The 20325-nt window shown below is 45.5% G+C and overlaps 1 long non-coding RNA gene and 1 pseudogene across 1 annotated transcript; one reads left to right on the forward strand and one right to left on the reverse strand.

The window, feature by feature from the left end:
- The first annotated feature begins 1213 nt into the window (after positions 1-1213).
- Positions 1214-2399, forward strand: LOC130297914 (uncharacterized). Its single transcript, XR_008849730.1, has 3 exons — positions 1214-1387; positions 1517-1664; positions 2311-2399. It is a non-coding gene; the product is annotated as an uncharacterized LOC130297914 (long non-coding RNA).
- Positions 2400-19866: 17467 nt separating this feature from the next.
- Positions 19867-20036, reverse strand: LOC130297931 (U2 spliceosomal RNA; annotated as a pseudogene).
- Positions 20037-20325: the final 289 nt, after the last annotated feature.

Below are 20325 nucleotides of genomic sequence, written 5' to 3' on the forward strand. Positions count from 1 at the left end.
GTATTAATTTTCCTGCATGTAGTTATGATTTTTTCCAGAAGTACAAAATCAAACCTATATAAGTAGGGTATCATTTTAATCGTATGGACCTACAGAATACATATCAGGTGTCATTTTTACCGAAATATGCACTGCGTAGAAACGGAAGCCCCCAAAATTACAAAACGGTGTTTTTTTTTTCAATTTTGTCTCACAATGATTTTTTTTCCCGCTTCACCATAAATTTTTGGGCAAAATGACTGACGTCATTACAAAGTAGAATTTGTGGCACAAAAAACAATCCATAATATGGATTTTTAGGTGCAAAATTTAAAGAGTTATGATTTTTTAAAGGTAAGGAGCATAAAACGAAAGTACAAAAACGGAAACCCCCCCGGTCCTTAAGGGGTTAAAGGAGTTCTGTAGTAAAAAAAAAATAACCAACGGATAGGGGACAAGTTAGAGATCGCAAGGGTCTGACTGCTGGGACCCCCTGCGATCTCTTGTACGGGGCCCCGACAGTCCGCAGGAAGGGGGCGTGCCAACCACTGCACGGAATGGCGGCCAAAACGCCCCCAACATGTATCCCATAGAAGTACATGGAGGGGGAGCTTCGGCAGCTGCTTCCTGTGGGGGTCGGATCGCGCGCTTGCTGCAAACTGCCGTGACCCCGTACAGGAGATCGCGGGGGATCCCAGCGGTTGGACACCCGCAATCTATAACTTATCCCCTATCCTTTGGATAGAGGATGTTATTTGTCACTGCACTAGTCTTTTAAGGGTCAATAACATCCCCAATAATCCTGATCTGATGGTGACCGCACACACATACCTGTATCTGTTTAGGAGCCGTGTGCTTACAGGACCTGCGATGATGTCACCGTCATGTGATCAGTCACATGGAGGAGGAGGAGTCACATGATCAGGGCTGCTTTTCTGAGAGATCTTCACACACAACACAACAGCAGTGACTGCCCCACCAGGACCTGCTCTGTATCTGCTACATGCTGGAGGTGTAGGACCTGTGATGATGTCACAATCATGTGACCAGTACATTTGGGGGCAAAGTTTAGCAGTTTAGATATGACTGTGGGTAAAGGACCTGTGGGGAGGATCATGTGACAGTTGTGGGCGGGGTTGTGTAGTGCTGGATAGAAGAGATTGTAGTTGAAGGACCTGTGATAATGGTCATGTGACAGCAGAGTCCTGCATACACTGAGCAGATGAGCCTAGAGCAGCAGCCCCTGATCATGTGACTCCTCCTCCTCCATGTGACTGATCACATGACGGTGACATCATCGCAGGTCCTGTAAGCGCACGGCTCCTGTACAGTCTGCAGGTGGAGGTATATACGGTTGTGGTGACATCAGGAGCGCTGGGGGAGGGGACATTACTATTAACCCCTTCAGGTACACAAGGTTTTATGACTTAAGGAAGAAGATCACAAGATCCAGAACTTTCTATGTATTTGTCTCTTTCTCTGTTGTTGTTTCTATTAGCAGCCGCCATTTCTCATCGTCTCCTCTTCTTCCCTTCAGGTTTCTCCAATCCAGAATCCTCTGCTGATATCTTCTATATAAGAGAATTCTCCTGGATGACCCATCAACCATGGAGAGAGACAGGAACAAGATGGCTGACAGGATCATAAACCTCACCCTACAGATACTCTTCCGGCTTACTGGAGAGGTGAGGGATTCTGGGAGTGATGTCACATGACCTCATTCTTATCTATGTAATAACAGATGGATATGACTGGAGAGGTGAGGGATTCTGGGAGTGATGTCACATGACCTCATTCTTATCTATGTAATAACAGATGGATATGACTGGAGAGGTGAGGGATTCTGGGAGTGATGTCACATGACCTCATTCTTATCTATGTAATAACAGATGGATATGACTGGAGAGGTGAGGGATTCTGGGAGTGATGTCACATGACCTCATTCTTATCTATGTAATAACAGATGGATATGACTGGAGAGGTGAGGGATTCTGGGAGTGATGTCACATGACCTCATTATTATCTATGTAATAACAGATGGATATGACTGGAGAGGTGAGGGATTCTGGGAGTGATGTCACATGACCTCATTCTTATCTATATAATAACAGATGGATATGACTGGAGAGGTGAGGGATTCTGGGAGTGATGTCACATGACCTCATTCTTATCTATGTAATCACAGATGGATATGACTGGAGAGGTGAGGGATTCTGGGAGTGATGTCACATGACCTCATTCTTATCTATGTAATAACAGATGGATATGACTGGAGAGGTGAGGGATTCTGGGAATGTATGTAGTGATATTAATGTGTCTCTCCATACACAGGATTACACAGTAGTGAAGAAGTCCTCTAGTGGGCGCTGTCGGGCCCCTGTGTGTGAAGGATGGGGAAGAACCCTGAGGCCAATCCAGGGGCCCCCACCTCACTCCCTGATACATGAGGAAATGGATGAACAGAAGATCCTAGAACTCATCAACAAGATGATGGAGCTGCTGACTGGAGAGGTGACCCTGCTGGGACATTATACAGTAATGGAGGGGTCTGGTGATGACTGGAGAGGTGACACTGCTGGGACATTATACAGTAATGGAGGGGTCTGGTGATGACTGGAGAGGTGACACTGCTGGGACATTATACAGTAATGGAGGGGTCTGGTGATGACTGGAGAGGTGACACTGCTGAGACATTATACAGTAATGGAGGGGTCTGGTGATGACTGGAGAGGTGACACTGCTGGGAATGCTGGGACATTATACAGTAATGGAGGGGTCTGGTGATGACTGGAGAGGTGACACTGCTGAGACATTATACAGTAATGGAGGGGTCTGGTGATGACTGGAGAGGTGACACTGCTGGGAATGCTGGGACATTATACAGTAATGGAGGGGTCTGGTGATGACTGGAGAGGTGACACTGCTGGGACATTATACAGTAATGGAGGGGTCTGGTGATGACTGGAGAGGTGACACTGCTGGGACATTATACAGTAATGGAGGGGTCTGGTGATGACTGGAGAGGTGACACTGCTGGGACATTATACAGTAATGAGGGGTCTGGTGATGACTGGAGAGGTGACACTGCTGGGACATTATACAGTAATGGAGGGGTCTGGTGATGACTGGAGAAGTGACACTGCTGGGACATTATACAGTAATGGAGGGGTCTGGTGATGACTGGAGAGGTGACCCTGCTGGGACATTATACAGTAATGGAGGGGTCTGGTGATGACTGGAGAGGTGACACTGCTGGGACATTATACAGTAATGGAGGGGTCTGGTGATGACTGGAGAGGTGACACTGCTGGGACATTATACAGTAATGGAGGGGTCTGGTGATGACTGGAGAGGTGACACGGCTGGGACATTATACAGTAATGGAGGGGTCTGGTGATGACTGGAGAGGTGACACTGCTGGGACATTATACAGTAATGGAGGGGTCTGGTGATGACTGGAGAGGTGACACTGCTGGGACATTATACAGTAATGGAGGGGTCTGGTGATGACTGGAGAGGTGACATTGCTGGGATATAATACAGTAATGGAGGGGTCTGGTGATGACTGGAGAGGTGACACTGCTGGGACATTATACAGTAATGGAGGGGTCTGGTGATGACTGGAGAGGTGACACTGCTGGGAATGCTGGGACATTATACAGTAATGGAGGGGTCTGGTGATGATTGGAGAGGTGACACTGCTGGGACATTATACAGTAATGGAGGGGTCTGGTGATGACTGGAGAGGTGACACTGCTGGGAATGCTGGGACATTATACAGTAATGGAGGGGTCTGGTGATGATTGGAGAGGTGACACTGCTGGGACATTATACAGTAATGGAGGGGTCTGGTGATGACTGGAGAGGTGACACTGCTGGGAATGCTGGGACATTATACAGTAATGGAGGGGTCTGGTGATGATTGGAGAGGTGACACTGCTGGGACATTATACAGTAATGGAGGGGTCTGGTGATGACTGGAGAGGTGACACTGCTGGGACATTATACAGTAATGGAGGGGTCTGGTGATGACTGGAGAGGTGACATTGCTGGGATATAATACAGTAATGGAGGGGTCTGGTGATGACTGGAGAGGTGACACTGCTGGGACATTATACAGTAATGGAGGGGTCTGGTGATGACTGGAGAGGTGACACTGCTGGGAATGCTGGGACATTATACAGTAATGGAGGGGTCTGGTGATGACTGGAGAGGTGACACTGCTGGGACATTATACAGTAATGGAGGGGTCTGGTGATGACTGGAGAGGTGACACTGCTGGGACATTATACAGTAATGGAGGGGTCTGGTGATGACTGGAGAGGTGACACTGCTGGGACATTATACAGTAATGGAGGGGTCTGGTGATGACTGGAGAGGTGACATTGCTGGGATATAATACAGTAATGGAGGGGTCTGGTGATGACTGGAGAGGTGACACTGCTGGGACATTATACAGTAATGGAGGGGTCTGGTGATGACTGGAGAGGTGACACTGCTGGGAATGCTGGGACATTATACAGTAATGGAGGGGTCTGGTGATGATTGGAGAGGTGACACTGCTGAGACATTATACAGTAATGGAGGGGTCTGGTGATGACTGGAGAGGTGACACTGCTGGGAATGCTGGGACATTATACAGTAATGGAGGGGTCTGGTGATGATTGGAGAGGTGACACTGCTGGGACATTATACAGTAATGGAGGGGTCTGGTGATGACTGGAGAGGTGACACTGCTGGGAATGCTGGGACATTATACAGTAACACCACTGGAGGGGTCGGGGTGATGACTGTATCATTATGTGTCAGGTTCCTATAAGGTGTCAGGACGTGGCGGTCTATTTCTCCATGGAGGAGTGGGAGTATGTAGAAGGACACAAGGATCAGTACAAGGATCAGGTCATGATGGAGGATCAGCAGCCCCTCACATCACCAGGTAATAGACATGACTATATACACACGTCCTCTCATTATTTGTATGTAAAGAATGAATTCAGTCTCTGTATGTGTTCCCTACAGTCAGATCCAGTAAGAGAACAGCACCAGAGAGGTGTCCCCGTCCTCTTCTTCCACAGGATGATCAGGTAGATGGAGATATTCCCTATGATCTGTAGAAGGGCTGTGAAGCTCTTGTGGTCAGTCCCCTCACCCTCCATGACTCCTCATCTCCTGCTCATCTATAACATCCCACGTGACTTCTCCTACTGTCTAATGATGTTTACAATATTTCTTCCACATCTTATGAATCAGGGTGAAGATCTGAACAATATTAATGCTCCAGAGACAGATGTGAGCGGTGATGAGCAGAATAAGGAGGACATTCCGACAGGAAAAGATCTGAACAATATTAATGCTACAGATATGAAGGAAGAAGAGACAGATGTGAGCGGTGATGAGCAGAATAAGGAGGACATTCCGACAGGAAAAGATCTGAACAATATTAATGCTACAGATATGAAGGAAGAAGAGACAGATGTGAGCGGTGATGAGCAGAATAAGGAGGACATTCCGACAGGAAAAGATCTGAACAATATTAATGCTACAGAAATGAAGGAAGAAGAGACAGATGTGAGCTGTGATGAGCAGTATAATGAGGACATTCTGACAGGAAAAGATCTGAACAATATTAATGCTACAGATATGAAGGAAGAAGAGACAGATGTGAGCTGTGATGAGCAGTATAAGGAGGATATCCCGACAGGAAAAGATCTGAACAATATTAATGCTACAGATAGTGAGGAAGAAGAAGAGACAGATGTGAGCGGTGATGAGCAGTATAAGGAGGACGTTCCTACAGGTAACCGCCCAGGTGAGTAGTAACAAATTAATATAGAGAAAAGTCGCAGATTCTTCTGCTGTAATAATTGTGTAGAATTCTTTAATCTCTCTGTCCTGTCTCTTGCTGTATATTCTTCTATTCAGCCAAAGTGCAAACTAATGGGGCCCATGAGGCACCTCTTTAACTGTCCCAGGGGATCATTTTACACTGTGGTTTAGGGGTTTATTGTCATTTATTATTCACTGTAACGTATGTAATGCCATTTGTTGTTCTTCTGTGCAAATGGTTCTGTTACACCACACCTCTACGGTTCCTTCTAGGGATTGCCTGGTTTTGTACTATTCTTGCTGTTTAAGGGTAGTGGTTGGGTAATCTCCTCCGGTCATGAGTTTCCACGTGTTTCACTGAGGGATCCCCTTCCTATAGGTACCCATCTAGTTATAGTTGCTGTAGGATTCCCCTGGAGGCCCCTCTTTACGTGTATATTCTTCCCCTTTCGTTTAAGCCCAGTTGATTGGTTTATGTCGGGGGTCTGGGGTGGGAGTTCTAGCCACCCACATGTCCGAAAAAAGTGTAGTCCTTTACCCAATTTATGGCCGCCCCTATTCTATTCTGTGGATTGGTCTGTCTGGGGATTATTTTTTTTCTGTTCTTGCCCTTTTTCGGGTTGTCTTTGTTTGTTTCTGTGTTTTTGCCTCCCCCCCCCCCCCCCCCATGTTCTTCTCATGATGTCAGATCCTTTTCTGTTTTACCTTCCTTGTATTTCTGGTTCCATCCAATGTTTCCTCCTCGCCTTCACCCATCTTTGGTCCTCTTGTCCTTCATGCTCTCCTCACCCTCATAGCTATTGTCTCCTCAGTATATGTTCCCCGCTGCATTCTCTTGCCCCCCGGGGGACGTTAGCTCACCATGTGTAAGTTGGTGATGTGGAATGTTAAGGGTTTATGCTCCCTACAAAAATGCATAAAAATTCTGCGCTTTTTGAAACGCCTGCGTCCGGACATGGTCCCTCTCCAGGAAACACATCTAACGGAGCAGGATTTTCAGAGAATGCAGAAGTTGTGGGTGGGCAAGGTGTTTGGCAGCCCAGTGGCGGACGGCAAATCGGGAGTTGTAACGTTGCTTCACAAGTCTCGCACCACATTCTCTCACACGAAAGGGATGACGAGGGGTGTTTTTCTAATTTTCAACTAGTCCATAATGGTACCACATATCACGTTTATAATGTTTATGCTCCTAGTGATCATAACTCTTCCTTCTTTGCATCTTTAGCAGATACAGTCAATAGCTCTAATGGACCGCACACCATCCTGGGTGGGGACTTAAATACAGTGAATAGACCATAGACGCTCAGCTCACATATCTACCATCCCACATCAGAGTGACAGGGTCCTCCCTCCTTTCCTGACACAGACGGGATTGATAGACTCTTGGCGGCACTTCTCACACGTACAGGGTTCATGGTCTCGCATTGACCATTTCCTAGTCAGTCCCCTTGTGTGCTCTTGCTTGGGAGAAGTGGACATACGGGACATGGTCATTTCGGATCATTCACTGGTGGTCTTGGAGCTCCTGCCATCATGCACAAAGGGTTCTGACATCTTGTGGCGGTTTTTGTCTTATTTAACGAAAGATGAATCTTTTCTAAGTCTTCTCAGGGGGTGGCGGCTGGAATTTCAAACGGACAATGCATCCCACATTGACAATCCCTCTCTGTACTGGGAAACTGCTAAGGCGGTACTTAGGAGTAAAATTATGTGTTATAGTAACTCCGTCAAAAGGAATACTCTGGAGGGTCATGCAATGGCAAGCGCAGCCTTAGCGGAAGCTTACTCCTGCTTTTTAGAGTCCCCCACCGTAGATCATAAACTCAAGTGGCAGGCAGCAAAATACTTGTATGAACTCTGGTTGGATAGGAAAGAGAGAATCCATAGGTCTCACTTTGAAGTAGTTATGTTTTGGCAGGGCAATAAGGCGGGACGTTTGCTAGCACGTATAGTGAAGGAGTGACGCATGCGTAATGCAGGTAATGCATGAGCCGCACTCAGTTAATGGCGTCGTGGACTCCGACTATGCTGCTCTCTATTCTTCCCCGCTCTGAGGAAGAGACGCGGTTTCTGGAGGGGCTCACCCTACCATCTTTATCTGATGAGCAGCAGCAGGAGCTCAACGCAATGTTCCAGTGGAAGAAGTAGCCACTAGTATATGCGCTGTGGCAAATGGGAAAGCGCCAGGGCCAGACAGCTTTCCTGGCAAGTTTTACATTAACGTACTCCCCAATCCTGACAAGGACCCTTTAGAACCTGGTTGTTATCGCTCTGATCAACCAGGATGGGAAGTTATTATCTAAGATCCTGGCAGATCGCCTGGCTAGATTTTTACCTTCCCTTATTGGTGACCATCAAGTGGGGTTCGTGAAAACCCGTTCGGCGGTCATGAACATTAGGAGGGTACTGGCAGTATTGGACAGTGTTTGGGGCCAGTCCCAGACAGCAACCCAACCCGCATTGTTTGCTTTGGATGCTGAAAAAGCTTTTGACAATGTTCGGTTTGACTGGCTGCGGCTGGTCCTGACAAAGTTTGGGATTGTAGGTCGATTTAGCTCCTTTACAGACGGCCTATGTGATGGTCTCAGGGCTAGGGTACATACCCCAGGCATCTTATCCACTCCCCTCCAGTTTGCGAAAGGAACACGTCAGGGTTGTCCCTTATCGCCTTTATCGCCGCTATTTGATCTCCTCTGATATCTACAGGGGTATAGCCAGGGGCACCCAGGAGATCAAATTGTCCATGTGTGCCGATGATGTATTACTTTACCTAACCACCCCAAGGAGGCTGTCCCTAAAATTCTGAACTTTCTATCTTATGCCGGAAGCTTTACGGGCTACAGGGTCAATGTCGCCAAGAGTATGCTTTGGGTGCAACTCCTCCTGGGTGGTGTCTTGATACAAATGCCTTGGGTGTTACAGTGGCCTCTGCTTCCATAACGTATCTAGGCATTCGCATTGGGAAGACTCCTGACATGCTTTATTCACTCAACTACACACCCCTCTTTCAGCGTATTTTTGTGGAGTTGAAGCGCTGGGACCCCTTGCCCTTATCTTTCCTGGGTAGATGCCATCTCGTTAAAATGATTAGTTTCCCCGCTTGTTGTACCCCTTGCAAACTCTCCCACTTCTACTTCGGCATGATGACATTAGACGCCTCAACGCAGCCTTTTAATGCTTCCTATGGCAGGGCGAGCTCCCGCGCATAGCTTTACAGAAGCTCATGCTTAGCAAGGTTGAGGGGGGAGTTAATTTCCCAAACATCGGGGGCTATAATTTGGCTTGTTTGTTTCGCCAAGCACTTGATTGGCTGCACTCCTCTGACTACTTCTCCAATCTAGCGGTGGAAACAGTGCTGGCCGCCCCATGGTCTCTACCGACACTGCTTCACACTTCATAAGCTATACTTCGGGTAGGGATCAGGGGCTCAGTGCTACTACGAGATACCATAGCGACGTGGAAGGAAGTGCGAAAAGTTTTTGGCCTTCCGTTTCTGGTATCCAAAAGGATGCCCTTGCTTGACCACCCAGAATTCCTGCAGGGTAAATCTTCTCTGTGGTTGAAATTGTGGCTTTCTAGAGGGTCTCGGACGGTGGGGGCAACTGATTTGTAGTGATGACCGTAGATGGCTCACCCCTGGAGAAATGTTCTGTGTGTTTGACCTCCCCCTGTCCCACACTCTTTATGCCAATCAGGTAATGCCTTTTGTTCGTCTAGATATCGGAATCTGTCGAAGGAAGCCCCAAACCACATTTTAGATGACATTATAGGCAATGAACCCTATAGAAGGTCGATCTCTGACTTGTACGCAGCCTTCCGTAACCGCTTCCTAAAACTTGATCCCAAACATGTATTTCGGACGTGGGAAAGATGGACACGGCACACAAACATTACTGACGTAGTGTTGAGCGGGTCTGTACGTAAAAATGTTATCGATGAGAGGTGGAGGGAGACATACTTCAAGGTCGCTCACGCTGCCCTATATGGCTTCAACATCTTGCCCTCCCATAACTTCCCAGATAGGATCACTCATTGCCCTAAATGAAGTACCCCACTTACAAACATGTATCATGGCATCTGGGAGTGCTAACACTCAGCGATATACTGGCGTCTCATACAATCGTACATATGGGATCATTGGAAGGTGTGGGTCCCTTTTACACCGCAATCGCTCCTATTTCACCAATTAATTGCGCCCACCGGAGGGAGGAGGGGAAGGGGAGGAGAGGTTTCCTCGGTTAGTCCATATAGTCCATTTAGTTGCCATGCGTTGTCTAAATGGTTAGATACTACCACTCCAGATTTGCCTATGCTGATTGCCCAATTGAAATAGTTTCTAGACGTAGATCACTTAGATGCCGAGAGACATTCAGAAACTGGCACTAAACGTTTTTTCTAAAAATGGAAATCCTTTCTTGTTACTCACTTTTACTCTCGGGGGATCATTGAGATTGTACGACCATTTAGATACACCACTTGGGGTTCTCTAGGGGCACTAAGATTACCAGATAAATAATACTGAATACAGGCTGACCATTTATTTTGAGCACTATGGCTCTCGGTTTGGATGCCCTGGGAGTCAGAGGAGCACCAGCAGGGTCCGAATGAGGCTCCCATAGTGAGGAGCTGCACTTTAGGCTTGTCTACATGGTTTGGGGCCAGGGGAGGCATGTGGTAACTCTGTCTCCCCACCGACGACACCTATTTCTTACCAGATGATGACTGCGCGGTGATCGATGTCAATTTCTCCTAAGATGCCTTAGCGCACTTTTCAAGGACGTTGAGAGACTATGCTATTTTCTACTTTTCGTTTGGGGGAGGAGGGATTTATATTATAGGGATTATGGTACCTGGGTGAAGAAGCTTTATGCGCTCTTTACATTCTCGGAGATGCCATGTTCTCTGCCTATGCTCTTATGCATCTTGTTCCACTGTATAATTTTGTTTTATATTTACTGTTTATTGAAAATTGCTTAACCTCTTAAGGACGTAGGGCATACCTGTACGCCCTACGCCCGGTCCTGGTATTTAAAACGGGGTCACTCTAATGATAGCGGGGACCCTGGGCCAATGATCAGTGCCGCGCGCTATTAACCCTTTAGACGTGGCGATCAAAGTTGATCGCCGCATCTAAAATGAAAGTGAAAGCTTCCCTGCAGCTCAGTTGGGCTGATCGGGACCATCGCGATAAAATCGCGATGTCCTGATCAGCTAGGATGCAAGCGGAGGCCCCCTTACCTTGCTCCGTCGCGTCCAATCGCTGATTGATTGCTCCAAGCCTGAGATACAGGCTTGAGCAATCGACCGCCTATAACATTGATCCATGCAAAGCTATGGCTTTGCTGGGATCAGTGTAAAAGATGAGTGTGTGCAGTGTTATAGCCCCCAATGGGAGCCATAACACTGCAAAAAAAAAGTGAAAAAAAAAGTTAATAAAGGTCATTTAACCTTGAATTTAACCCATAAAAAAACTGAGTAAAAATAAACACATATGTGGTATCACCACATGCGGAAATGTCTGAATTATAAAAATATATTGTTACTTAAACCGCGCGGTCAATGGCATACGTGCAAAAAAATTCCAAAGTCCAAAACAGCGTATTTTAGTTTTTCACTTTTTATATCATGAAAAAATTAATAAAAAGCAATCAAAAAGTCCAATCAATACAAAAATGGTACCAATAAAAACTTCAGATTACAGCGCAAAAAATTAGCCCTCATACTGGCCTGTATGCGGAAAAATAAAAAAGTTATAGGGGTCAGAAGATGAGAATTTTTACGGATACATTTTCCTGCATGTAGTCATGATTTTTTTCAGAAGTGCGACAAAATCAAACCTATATAAGTAGGGGATCATTTTAACCGTATGGACCTACAGAATAAATATAAGGTGCGATTATTACCCAAAAATGCACTGCGTAGAAACGGAAGCCCTCAAAAGTTACAAAATGGCTTTTTTTTCTTACATTTTGTCGCTCAATGAATTTTTTTTTTACGTTTCACCGTTGGATTTTTTTGTAAAATGACTGATGTCACTGCAAAGTAGAATTATTGGCGCAAAAAATAAGCCAACATATGGAATTTTATATGCAAAATTGATAGCGTTATGATTTTTAGAAGGTGATGAGGAAAATATGAAAATGCAAAAACGGAAAAACCCTGCATCCTTAAGGGGTTAATAAAAATATACTTAAAAAAATAAAAGTGACCAAAAAATCAGCCAGGAAGCATAGGAAGAAGTGGTCTGTGGTCACCACCTGCAGAACCACTCCTTTATTGGGTCTTGCTAATTGCCTATATTTTCCACCTGTTGTCTGTTCCATGTGAAATTGATTGTCAGTGTTCTTCCTGAGTGGACAGTGGGATTTCACACAAGTGTCAGTGACTTGGAGTCACATTGTGTTGGTTACGTGTTCCCTTTATTTTTATGTATTCAAATATAGGGGGAGATTTATTAAAACCTGTCCAGAGGAAAAGTTACCCAGTTGCCCATAGCAACCAATCAGATGGCTTCTTTCATTTTTAACCTCTGCAAAATGAAAGCAGCGATCTGATTGGTTGCTATGGGCAACTGGGCAACTTTTCCTCTGCACAGGTTTTAATAAATCTCCCCCATAATGTTTATGATTCCGCATGATGAACATCATAAAGGTAAAAATTACCAAACAACAAAAATGCGGATTTTTGGGCCCATCATATACCGTATATACTCGAGTATAAGCCGTCCCCAATATAAGCCGAGGCCCCTAATTTCACCCCAAAAACCCAGGAAAAGTTATTGACTCGACAATAAATAAGCTTAGGGTGGGAAATACATCATCCCCCCATGTCATCATCCCCCCATGTCATCATCCCCCCTGTCATCATCCAGACCCCCGTCATCAACACCCCCGTCATCAACACCCCCGTCATCATCGCCCCCGTCATCAACACCCCCATCATCAACACCCCCGTCATCATCGCCCCCGTCATCATCCGCCCCCCCCCCCCTTCATCATCTCCGCCTGTCAATCTCTTCTCAGTGGTCTTTAACCTGCGGACCTCCAAATTTTGCAAAACTACAACTCCCAGCATGCCCGGACAGCCATCGGCTGTCAGGGCATGCTGGGAGTTGTAGTTTTGAAACATCTGGAGGTCCGCAGGCTGAAGACCACTGCGGCCTTCATCATCATCATCCAGACCCCCCTTTTGTTTTCTACTCACCTCCCCTCGATGACGTCCCTGCGCATGAACGTCCCTGTGCGTCGTCATCAAGGCAACGTCACTAGTCCGGGGCCGGCCCGGAGGAGAGGGCATCCCGGTGAAGATGGACAGTCCGGAACCACTAACAGTCCCCACCAGACGGTCCCTGCAGCACAGATGACGGCCCGGACCAGCTCTCCCTTCTTTCCCACCGAGGGGAGGGGAGTAGAAAACAAAAGGGGGGTCTGGATGATGACAAAGGCCGCAGTGGTCTTTGACCTGCGGACTTCCAGATGTTGCAAAACTACAACTCCCAGCATACCCGGACAGCCGATGGCTGTCCGGGCATGCTGGGAGTTGTAGTTTTGCTACATCTGGAGGTCCGCAGGTTGAAGACCACTGAGAAGGTATTGACAGGCGGAGATGGACGGGCCGCACCATCCCCTCACAGCTAAAGCCAGAAAGTTTTTTTTGTTCACTCGAGTATAAGCCGAGGGGGGGCATTATACTCAAGTATATACGGTATCTGAAAAAAAGTTATCAAAAAGTCAGATATATGATGGGTAATGGTCCTGATAAAAACTACAAATCACAGCGCAAAAAAATCCTCCTCATACATCCCCGTATACGGAAAAATAAGAGTTATAGGGGTCGGAATACGGCAATTTTATGAATAACTCATTTTGTAAAAAGTATAATAGTAAAATTTATCGTATTTACCACAGAATAAAGAGAAGATTTTTTTTCCATTTTCCTCACAAATAGTATTATTTTGGTTTTGTCGTAGATTTTAGGACACAATAAAAAAAGTGTTATTACAAAGTAAGATTTGTCCCTCCAAAAAAAGTTCTCAAGCGGCTCTGTATACGGGAAAATAAGAGTTATGGCTCTAAGGAGAGGAGGAAGAATGACAAATGCAATAGTTTAAAGGTCCTGGGTTGTTAAGGGGTTAATACTGATAATAAAATCTGTGTTATTCTCTGCAGATTCTTGTAGCAGGAGATCAGAGGAGAATCTTCTATCTTCAGATTATAAAGCAGATGATGATATCACACAAGATACATATGAAGAACATTCCATTATCCCAGATACACCCTCAGCCCTTCACAGCCAAGATCTGTCATCTCATCCTTATATACAGGTCCTGTCTTCTCACTCATCACAGGATGTTCAGCAAAATAAAGGTCACAGAAGGGGTGTTGGACATCAACAAGCTCATACAGGAAAGAAACCATTTTCATGTTCAGAATGTGGAAAATGTTTTACTACGAAATCAAATCTTGTTCAACATCACATAACTCACACAGGGGAGAAGCCATTTTCATGTTCAGAATGTGGAAAATGTTTTACTAAGAAATCACATCTTGTTGAACATCACAGAACTCACACAGGGGAGAAGCCATTTTCATGTCCAGAATGCGGGAAATGTTTTACTATGAAATCACATCTTGTTGAACATCACAGAACTCACACAGGGGAGAAGCCATTTTCATGTCCAGAATGCGGGAAATGTTTTACTATGAAATCACATCTTGTTGAACATCACAGAACTCACACAGGGGAGAAGCCATTTTCATGTCCAGAATGTGGGAAATGTTTTGCTAGGAAATCAGCTCTTGTTAGTCATCAAAGAACTTGCAAAAGCAATAAGCCATTTTTATGTACAGAATGTGGAAAATCTTTTACTGAGGAATCACATCTTGTAGTACATCACAGAACTCACACAAGAAAGAAGCCCTTTTCATGTTCAGAATGTGGAAAATGTTTTGATACAAAATCACATCTTGTTGAACATCACAGAACTCACACAGGAGAGAAGCCATTTTTATGTTCAGAATGTGGGAAAAGTTTTACTCAGCAACATCAGCTTGTTAGGCATCACAGAACTCACACAGGGGAGAAGCCATTTTCATGTCCAGAATGTGGGAAATGTTTCGCTATGAAATCAAATCTTGTTAGGCATCAAAGAACTCACAAAGGCAAAGATCCATGGGAATTCCGGTCTTCCTGCTGATATCGCCCCCCCCCCCCCCCCCACCCATGTTCGCGATCGCGGCAAATGGCCGATCAATTCAGATCAGCCATTTGCCGCTATTCCGGGCTGATCGGGTCTCTAATGACCCAATCGCCCGGAAAATAGGGATGATCGGAGCTGTCAGTGACAGCCCCAATCATCCTAAGGGATAGGAGCACGGTTGCAGTGGTGCCACCCCCTCCTATCCCCTGCCATTACTCAGCAATGACTACTGGCCAATGGCAGTTGAAAACAGGGGGTTACCATGGAGATCCCCCACTCTGCCCACCCCTGGATGTCGGGCAGAGCGGGGGGAGAAGATGGCGGCCGGTACCTGGGGACTTTTATGCGGTGGGGACCGCCGATCATCAGTGGCATCAGCGGAGAGCAGCGGCGCAGGTAGGGAGGCGACGGCGTGGAGCATCAAGGAAGGTTGCAGTAAAGCGATATTTACTGCTGACTGCTAGTGGTTGCCAAACTGCAACTCCCAGCATGCCCAGACAGCCAAAGGCAACATCTGTAGAGTCACAGTTTGGAGACCACTATACAGTGGTGCCCAAACGGTATCCCTCCAGATGTTGCAAAACTACAACTCTCAGCATGCCTAGACTGCCCAGGCATGCTGAGAGTTGTAATTCTCTAACATCTGTCCCTTCAGATTTTGCAATTTTCATCAACATTTTGAAAATTGCTGCTCTACTTTGAAGCCCTCTAATGTCTTCAAAAAGTAAAAATAGGTCAATTTTATGAAGCCAACATATAGTAGACATATTGTATTTGTGAATCAATATATAATTTATTTGGAATATCCATTTTCCTTACAAGCAGAGAGTTTCAAAGTTAGAAAAATGCTAAATTTTCATGAAATTTTGTGATTTTTCACCAAGAAAGGATGCAAGTAACAACAAAAAATTTACCGCTATGTTAAAGTAGAATATGTCACGAAAAAACAATCTCGGAATCAGAATAAAAGGTAAAAGCATCTTAGAGTCATTAATGCATAAAGTTACAGTGGTCAGAATTGCAAAAAAGGGCTCAGTCCTTAAGGTGAAAAAGGGCTCAGTCCTGAAAGGGTTAAAGAAAATAAAAGTCACAGAAGGGGTGTTTGTGAGATTGTGCAAGTGGGGGGGGGGGAGACATTTTCATGTTCAGAATGTGAGAAATGTTTTGCTTTAAAATTAAGTCTTATTAGACATCAAAGAACTCACACAGGGGAGAAGCCATTTTCATGTACAGAATGTGGGAAATGTTTTACTCTGAAATCAGTACTTATCAAACATCTAAGAATTCACACAGGATAGAGCCCATTTCAGTGTGCAGAATGTGGTAAATGTTTTCCTTAGAAATCACCACTTATTAGACAAGAATTCACATAGGAGTGAACCCAGTTTAGAGCAATAAATGATGCAGATAAGACATCTATATATTCACCATGTACATAGGATATCTGACATTTATACATATATCATATACTGCATCTCCAAACTTGTTACCAATTGTTAATAAAAGTTTTCTTTTAGAACGTAGTCACCGATCCAGCGATGTCATCACTATAGTTTACATGGTAGGAGAAGAGTGTGGTATATGGTTGTGATATTCACTGCTCCTCATGGAGAAGACCCAACAGGCATAATCCATGGGGAGCTGCTACTGGAGACCCAAACACCTCACAGAGAAGTTCCTCAGGGGCGGAGCTTGAGCTCTTGCAGGAAGGCGGCTTCTGAACTGAGCTTCTTCCTGATCCACTTATAAAGTGACTATAATGCAACTTCCTCAGCTGGAATTCGGCAAAAAAACTAATATCTGGACTGTGGGGAATCAGAGGAACAAACCAACACCTCATCTGTACAATTTAAAGCATTTTTCCCAGATCTAGTTTTGAGGCCTGCAACACAAGCTGAAGCCTGGGACTAAATTTTCAGTTAAATCCTACAATCTGCTCCCACTTACCTTCCTGTGTAGTGAACACCAGGAATCCTCCTCAGCAACACTCCGGAGGCCGGCCTACACTAACTCCAGACTGCTGGGGCAAGAAAACCTCCCCCAAAGGACTGTAATACTAAGTAGTGGTCTCCTCCAGCCCATCCGGGATCTTTGCCTTCATAGCTCTGGGACTCCTCTTCAGAATTAGGACCAATCCTCTTCTTGTCCCCTGTCTGGCTATTTGTGGGGATGGGGGGCTCTTCTGTGCCCCTGAAGTCTGCTCTCCTGCACGTTACACTGTCGCGTTGTTATTAAAGGGGTACCCCGGTGGGGGAAAAAAATTTAGGCTTTTATCTTTGGGGTCATCTGAAGGCAATTGTCTATGCTGTGAAGATATGAGATGTGCAGCACCTGAAACTACGGATACTGGAGGCCTGTGCTAGCATTTCTCCTGAGGTGTATATAGTAGTATATAGCAGTATATACGGATACTGGAAGCCTGTGCTAGCATTTCTCCTGCGGTGTATATAGTAGTATATAGCAGTGTATACGGATACTTGAAGTCTGTGCTAGCATTTCTCCTGCGGTGTATATAGTAGTATATAGCAGTGTATACGGATACTGGAAGCCTGTGCTAGCATTTCTCCTGCGGTGTATATAGTAGTATATAGCAGTGTATACGGATACTGGAAGCCTGTGCTAGCATTTCTCCTGCGGTGTATATAGTAGTATATAGCAGTGTATACGGATACTGGAAGCCTGTGCTAGCATTTCTCCTGCGGTGTATATAGTAGTATATAGCAGTGTATACGGATACTGGAAGCCTGTGCTAGCATTTCTCCTGAGGTGTATATAGTAGTATATAGCAGTATATACGGATACTGGAAGCCTGTGCTAGCATTTCTCCTGCGGTGTATATAGTAGTATATAGCAGTGTATACGGATACTGGAAGCCTGTGCTAGCATCTCTCCTGAGGTGTATATAGTAGTATATAGCAGTATATACGGATACTGGAAGCCTGTACTAGCATTTCTCCTGCGGTGTATATAGTAGTATATAGCAGTGTATATGGATACTGGAAGCCTGTGCTAGCATTTCTCCTGCGGTGTATATAGTAGTATATAGCAGTGTATATGGATACTGGAAGCCTGTGCTAGCATTTCTCCTGCGGTGTATATAGTAGTATATAGCAGTGTATACGGATACTGAAGCCTGTGCTAGCATTTCTCCTGCGGTGTATATAGTAGTATATAACAGTGTATACGGATACTGGAAGCCTGTGCTAGCATTTCTCCTGCGGTGTATATAGTAGTATATAGCAGTGTATACGGATACTGGAAGCCTGTGCTAGCATTTCTCCTGCAGTGTATATAGTAGTATATAGCAGTGTATACGAATACTGGAAGCCTGTGCTAGCATTTCTCCTGCAGTGTATATAGTAGTATATAGCAGTGTATACGGATACTGGAAGCCTGTGCTAGCATTTCTCCTGTGGTGTATATAGTAGTATATAGTAGTATATACGGATACTGGAAGCCTGTGCTGGCATTTCTCCTGCGGTGTATATAGTAGTATATAGCAGTATATAGAGAAGAGGGTTGCATTGACAATCCAACACAATGGGCAGCACATTGAACACATTTTATAAGTGGTCAGAAACTTGTAAATAACTCATGAAAGAATAAAGTTACGTTAAATCCAAGCACATCATTGTTTTTCATGTGAAATTCCCAATAAGTTTGATGTGTCACATGACCCTCTTCCTATTGAAAAAACAAAAGTTGGATTTAAAATGGCCGACTTCAAAATGGCCGCCATGGTCACCACCCATCTTGAAAAGTCCCCCCCCCCCCTCACATATACTAATGTGCCACAAACAGGAAGTTATCACCAACCATTCCCATTTTATTAAGGTGTATCCATATAAATGGCGCACCCTGTACATGTTTGTTATTCAGTGGTGAGCTGGTGCGGGTGTGATGCGAAACAATGTAAAGTATCTTTTACCATTTGTGTAAATTGATCAAATAAGGTTTTAGTACCTGCTTAGATTTCCTTGTATTTCATTGCTGCGGCTGGTAAGGGGGGGGGGGGGGGGGGGGGGGGGGGGGCGAAGATGTCCAATGGTGTTTCATCGAGGCAAATGTTCATGAATCACCCAAAGTGCAAGAAAAAGTGCAAACGTGTTACACTAAATAATAGTGCACAAAGAATGCGGCCTATCACAAGCCCTTCTCCGATAGGATAGAGGCCCCCCCAACAAACCGTACCCTTCCACTCTGGGACCAAAGGCTCCTGTGAGGTTCCAGGTTCAATGTCCCTTTTCGCCAAAGCTACTAAGCTACTAGGCGTTAGCCAAGGAATCTGCCCGCAGAGCCCATAACGGTTGGTACCCTACCCGTGCAGGAATACCCGCGGTTTTTGCAGGGAGGTGCGGAACCTGATGGCCACACACACCTCCCCTAGACCGCCAGGAGGGACACCCAGAAGGGCTACCGCATCCTGACAATCTTGTGGACACACAAAAGTGACACAGTGACAAAAATAAATAAATAAGTGAATATGTGCAGGTATACTGGGGGTGATTTATCAAAACCTGTCCAGAGGAAAAGTTGCCCAGTTGCCCATAGCAACCAATCAGATCGCTTCTTTTATTTTTAACAAGGCCTCTGCAAAATGAAAGAAGCGATCTGATTGGTTGCTATGGGCAACTGTTCCTTTGCACAGGTTTTAATAAATCTCCCCCACTGGCCGGACCTCCTGCCGGATCTATAAATATTTCCTAACCAGAAGGAAATCAAGAGGCGAGTGCCAAGGGTGCAGAGATTATGGTGTCGGTGCTTCCACTCAGTGAGTTTCGGCACCTCAGGGTCACCACTCCCCGAGTCCCTAAAGTACTTCGGCTCTAGACCCTTCCAACCTCATGACGAGACCCGGAGGAAACAGGTCACATGGGGGCAGCCGTCCAGCTGATTCCTCATAACCAGCCCCGGAACGCCTTGGTACACCTGCCCCCTCCAGGCAGCATCCATCCTAGATCAATGGCAAAGACTAGAACACTGAGAAGAACAGATACTACACTTGATCTTAGCCAAAAGGCCGAAAAACAATGTTTCATAGGAAATGTTTCAAACGGTGTCCTGGCCGGCGGCGTCTCGACCAAACGCGTCCCGATGGAGTATGCCATGTCCTAGGCCGCTGCTAGTGATGTCACTACAGTATGTTTGAAGGTCCAAAACAGTTTCCGACGTGTTTCGGAAGATGAGTGGGCTCCTTTGTGGAGGATGGATGTTCTTGGAGTCATCTGTCTTTAAATATCTCCATAGGTACGTGTAAGGCCATGCTCCTGTTCTCTTTCCCTATTTTTGGCACAAAATAGTTTCTATCAGTTATTTAACTC

The sequence above is a fragment of the Hyla sarda genome (genome assembly GCF_029499605.1).
Source record: "Hyla sarda isolate aHylSar1 chromosome 1 unlocalized genomic scaffold, aHylSar1.hap1 SUPER_1_unloc_1, whole genome shotgun sequence".
Lineage (NCBI taxonomy): Eukaryota > Metazoa > Chordata > Amphibia > Anura > Hylidae > Hyla > Hyla sarda.